Here is a 6,050-nt window from a genome sequence, read left to right as displayed (position 1 = left end):
TACTTGGCATTGAATTGAAGCTAAACCGTGTGTTTCGCTTGGATTTGTAGCTAACTCGTTTGTTTCGCCTGCATTTGAAGCTATATCACTTATATCGCAAGTATTAGAAGCTAAATCATTTGTTTCGCACAGATTTGAAACAAAACCTTCTACATCGCATTGATTTGAAGCTAAATCATTTGTTTCGCATGGATTTGAAGCCAAACCTTCTAGATTGCATGGATTTGAAGCTAAACCTTCTACATCGCATTGATTTGAACCTAAATCATGTGTTTCGCACGGATTTGAAGCTACCTCGTTTGTTTCGAATGCAGTTGAAGCTAAATCATGTATATCACAAGTATTTGAAGCTAAACCATTTGTATCGCATGGATTTGAAGCTCTGTCTTCTACTTCGCATTGATTTGACGCTAAATATTGTGTTTCGAATGGATTTGAAGCTAACTCGTTTGTGTCGAATGCAGTTGAAGCTAAATCATGTATATCACAAGTATTTGAATCTAAACCATTTGATTCGCATGGGATTTGATGGTAAGCCTTCTACTTCCCACTGATTTGATCCTGAATCATGTCTTTCGCATGGATTTGAAGCTAACTCGTTTGTTTCGCGTGCAGTTGGAGATATATCATGTATATGACAAGTATTTGAAGCTAAATCATATGTGTCGCATGGATTTGAAGCTAAGCCTTCTACTTGGCATTGAATTGAAGCTAAATCGTTTGTTTCGCTTGGATTTGTAGCTAACTCGTTTGTTTCGCCTGCATTTGAAGCTATATCACTTATATCGCAAGTATTAGAAGCTAAATCATTTGTTTCGCACAGATTTGAAGCCAAACCTTCTACATCGCATTGATTAGAAGCTAAATTATGTGTTTGGCATGGACTTGAAGCTAACTCGTTTGTTCCTCCAGCTTTTGATGCTATATTACTTATATCGCAAGTATTTGAAGCTAAATCATATGTGTCGCATGCATTTGAAGCTGAAACTTCTACATCGCATTGATTTGAAGCAAAATCTTGTGTATCGCATGGATTTGAAGCTAAACCTTCTACATCGCATTGATTTGCAACTAAATCATGTGTTTAGCATGGATTTGAAGGTAACTCGTCTGTTTTGCATGCAGTTGAAGCTACACCACCCATATCCCAAATGTTTGAAGCTAAATCATGTGTTTCGCATGGATTTGAAGCTGAACCTTCTACATCGCATTGATTTGAAGCTAAATCGTGTAAATCGCATGGATTTGAAGCTAAACCTTCTACATCGCATTGATTTGCATCTGAATCATGTGTTTCGCATGGATTTGAAGCTAACTTGTTTGTGTCGCATGCAGTTGAAGCTAAATCATGTATATCACAAGTATTTGAATCTAAACCATTTGATTCGCATGGATTTGAAGCTAACTCGTTTGTTTCGCATGCAGTTGGAGCTATATCATGTATATGACAAGTATTAGAAGCTAAACCATTTGTTTCGCATGTATGTGAAGCTAAATCATGTGTTTACCATGACAATGAACCTAAATCATGTGATGCCCATGGATTTGAAGCATAATCATGTGTTTTGCATGGATTTGAATCTAACTTGATGGTATCCTCAGCATTTGAAGTTACTTCATTTGTATCGCAAGTATTTGAAGCTAAATCATATGTGTTTCGCTTGGATTTGAAGCTAAACCTTCTACATCGCATAGATTTGAAGCTAAATCATTGGTTTCGCATGGATTTAAAGCTAAACCTTCTACATCGCATTGATTTGTAGCTAACTCATGTGTTTCGCGTGGATTTGATGCTAACTCGTTTGTTTCGCATGCAGTTGTAGCTAAATATTGTATATCACAAGTATTTGTAGCTAAACCATTTGTTTCGCATGGATTAGGAATCTAAGCCTTCTATTTCGCATTGATTTGAAGCTAAATCATATGTTTCGCATAGAATTGAAGCTACCTCGTTTGCTCCTCAAGCTTTTGAAGCTATATCACTTATATCGCAAGTATCTGAAGCTAAATCATTTGTTTCTCATGGATTTGAAGCTAAACCTTCTCCATCCCATGGATTTGAAGCTAACTTGTTTGTGTCGCATGCAGTTGAAGCTAAATCATGTATATCACAAGTATTTGAATCTAAACCATTTGATTCGCATGGATTTGAAGCTAACTCGTTTGCTTCGCATGCAGTTGGAGCTATATCATGTATATGGCAAGTATTAGAAGCTAAACCATTTGTTTCGCATGTATGTGAAGCTAAATCATGTGTTTACCATGACAATGAACCTAAATCATGTGATGCCCATGGATTTGAAGCTTAATCATGTGTTTTGCATGGATTTGAATCTAACTCGTTTGTTTCGCATGCAGTTGGAGCTATATCATGTATATGACAAGTATTAGAAGCTAAACCATTTGTTTCGCATGTATGTGAAGCTAAATCATGTGTTTACCATGACAATGAACCTAAATCATGTGATGCCCATGGATTTGAAGCATAATCATGTGTTTTGCATGGATTTGAATCTAACTTGATGGTATCCTCAGCATTTGAAGTTACTTCATTTGTAACGCATGTATTTGAAGCTAAATCATATGTGTTTCGCTTGGATTTGAAGCTAAACCTTCTACATCGCATTGATTTGTAGCTAACTCATGTGTTTCGCGTGGATTTGAAGCTAACTCGTTTGTTTCGCATGCAGTTGTAGCTAAATATTGTATATCACAAGTATTTGTAGCTAAACCATTTGTTTCGCATGGATTAGGAATCTAAGCCTTCTATTTCGCATTGATTTGAAGCTAAATCATATGTTTCGCATAGAATTGAAGCTACCTCGTTTGCTCCTCAAGCTTTTGAAGCTATATCACTTATATCGCAAGTATCTGAAGCTAAATCATTTGTTTCTCATGGATTTGAAGCTAAACCTTCTCCATCCCATGGATTTGAAGCTAACTTGTTTGTGTCGCATGCAGTTGAAGCTAAATCATGTATATCACAAGTATTTGAATCTAAACCATTTGATTCGCATGGATTTGAAGCTAACTCGTTTGCTTCGCATGCAGTTGGAGCTATATCATGTATATGGCAAGTATTAGAAGCTAAACCATTTGTTTCGCATGTATGTGAAGCTAAATCATGTGTTTACCATGACAATGAACCTAAATCAGGTGATGCCCATGGATTTGAAGCATAATCATGTGTTTTGCATGGATTTGAATCTAACTCGTTTGTTTCGCATGCAGTTGGAGCTATATCATGTATATGACAAGTATTAGAAGCTAAACCATTTGTTTCGCATGTATGTGAAGCTAAATCATGTGTTTACCATGACAATGAACCTAAATCATGTGATGCCCATGGATTTGAAGCATAATCATGTGTTTTGCATGGATTTGAATCTAACTTGATGGTATCCTCAGCATTTGAAGTTACTTCATTTGTAACGCATGTATTTGAAGCTAAATCATATGTGTTTCGCTTGGATTTGAAGCTAAACCTTCTACATCGCATTGATTTGTAGCTAACTCATGTGTTTCGCGTGGATTTGAAGCTAACTCGTTTGTTTCGCATGCAGTTGTAGCTAAATATTGTATATCACAAGTATTTGTAGCTAAACCATTTGTTTCGCATGGATTAGGAATCTAAGCCTTCTATTTCGCATTGATTTGAAGCTAAATCATATGTTTCGCATAGAATTGAAGCTACCTCGTTTGCTCCTCAAGCTTTTGAAGCTATATCACTTATATCGCAAGTATCTGAAGCTAAATCATTTGTTTCTCATGGATTTGAAGCTAAACCTTCTCCATCCCATGGATTTGAAGCTAACTTGTTTGTGTCGCATGCAGTTGAAGCTAAATCATGTATATCACAAGTATTTGAATCTAAACCATTTGATTCGCATGGATTTGAAGCTAACTCGTTTGCTTCGCATGCAGTTGGAGCTATATCATGTATATGGTAAGTATTAGAAGCTAAACCATTTGTTTCGCATGTATGTGAAGCTAAATCATGTGTTTACCATGACAATGAACCTAAATCATGTGATGCCCATGGATTTGAAGCTTAATCATGTGTTTTGCATGGATTTGAATCTAACTTGATGGTATCCTCAGCATTTGAAGTTACTTCATTTGTATCGCAAGTATTTGAAGCTAAATCATATGTGTTTCGCTTGGATTTGAAGCTAAACCTTCTACATCGCATTGATTGAAGCTTAATCATGTGTTTTGCATGGATTTGAATCTAACTTGATGGTATCCTCAGCATTTGAAGTTACTTCATTTGTATCGCAAGTATTTGAAGCTAAATCATATGTGTTTCGCTTGGATTTGAAGCTAAACCTTCTACATCGCATTGATTTGAAGCTAAATCATGTGTCTCCCTTGGATTTGAAGCTGAATCGTTTTTTTCGCGTGCAGTTGAATCTATATCATTTATATCGCAAGTATCTGAAGCTAAACCATTTGTATCGCATGGATTTGAAGCTAATCCTTCTACTTCGCATTGATTTGAAGCTAAATCATTTGTTTCGCATGGATTTGAAGCTAAACCTCCTACATCGCATTGATTTGAAGCTAAATCATGTGTTTCGCGTGGATTTGAAGGTAACTCGTTTGTTTCGCATGCAGTTGGAGCTATACCACCTACATCCCAAGTGTTTGAAGCTCAATCATTTGTTTCGCATGTATTTGGAGCTAAACCTTCTACATCGCATTGATTTGCAGCTAAATCATGTGTTTCGCATGGATTTGAAGCTAACTCGTTCGTTACGCATACTGTTAAATCTTAATAACGTATATCACAAGTATTTGACGCTAAACCATTTGTTTCGCATGGATTTGAAGCTAAGCCTTCTACTTCGCATTAATTGGAAGCTAAATCACGTGTTTTGCATGGACTTGAAGCTGAACCTTCTACATCGCATTGATTTGCAGCTGAATCTTGTGTTTCGCATGGATTTGAAGCTAACTCGTTCGTTGCGCATGCAGTTAAATCTAAATAACGTATATCACAAGTATTTGAAGCTAAACCATTTGTTTCGCATAGATTTGAAGCTAAGCCTTCTACTTCGCATTAGTAGGAAGCTAAATCACGTGTTTTGCATGGATTTGAAGCTAAACCTTCTACATCGCATTGATTTGCATCTGAATCATGTTTTTCGCATGGATTTGAAGCTAACTCGTTTGTGTCGCATGCAGTTTAAGCTAAATCATGTATATCACAAGTATTTGAATCTAAACCATTTGATTCGCATGGGGTTTGATGCTAAGCCTTCTACTTCACACTGATTTGATGCTGAATCATGTCTTTCGCATGGATTTGAAGCTAACTCGTTTGTTTCGCATGCAGTTGTAGCTAAATAATGTATATCACAAGTATTTGTAGCTAAACCATTTGTTTGCATGGATTTGAAGCTAAGCCTTCTACTTCGCATTGATTTGAAGCTAAATCGTGTGTTTCGCATGGATTTGATGCAAACTCGTTTGTTTCGCATGCAGCTGTAGCTAAATAATGCATATCACAAGTATTTGTAGCTAAACCATTTGTTTCGCATGGATTTGAAGCTAAACCTTCTACATCGCATTGATTTGCAGCTGAACCATGTGTATTCCTTGTATTTGAAGCTAACTCGTTTGTTTCGCATGCAGTTGTAGCTAAATAATGTATATCAAAAGTATTTGTAGCAAAACCATTTGTTTCGCATGGATTTGAAGCTAAGCCCTCTACTTCGCATTGATTTGAAGCTAAATCATTTGTTTCGCATGGAATTGAAGCTACCTCGTTTGTTCCTCCAGATTTTGAAGTTATATCACTTATATCGCAAGTATTTGAAGCTAAATCATGTGCGTCGCATGGATTTGAAGCTGAACTTTCTACATCGCATTGATTTGAAGCTAAATCTTGTGTATCGCATGGATTTGAAGCTAAACCCTCTGCATCCCATTGATTTGAAGCTAAATCATGTGTTTCGCATGGATCTGAAGCTAACTCGTTTGTTTCGCCTGCATTTGAAGCTATATCACTTATGTTCGCAAGTATTTTATGCTAAATCATTCGTTTC

The sequence above is a fragment of the Megalopta genalis genome, unplaced genomic scaffold, assembly GCF_051020955.1.
Source record: "Megalopta genalis isolate 19385.01 unplaced genomic scaffold, iyMegGena1_principal scaffold0179, whole genome shotgun sequence".
Lineage (NCBI taxonomy): Eukaryota > Metazoa > Arthropoda > Insecta > Hymenoptera > Halictidae > Megalopta > Megalopta genalis.
The sequence above is the reverse complement of the archived record's forward strand: the minus strand, read 5'-3'. Positions refer to the sequence as shown.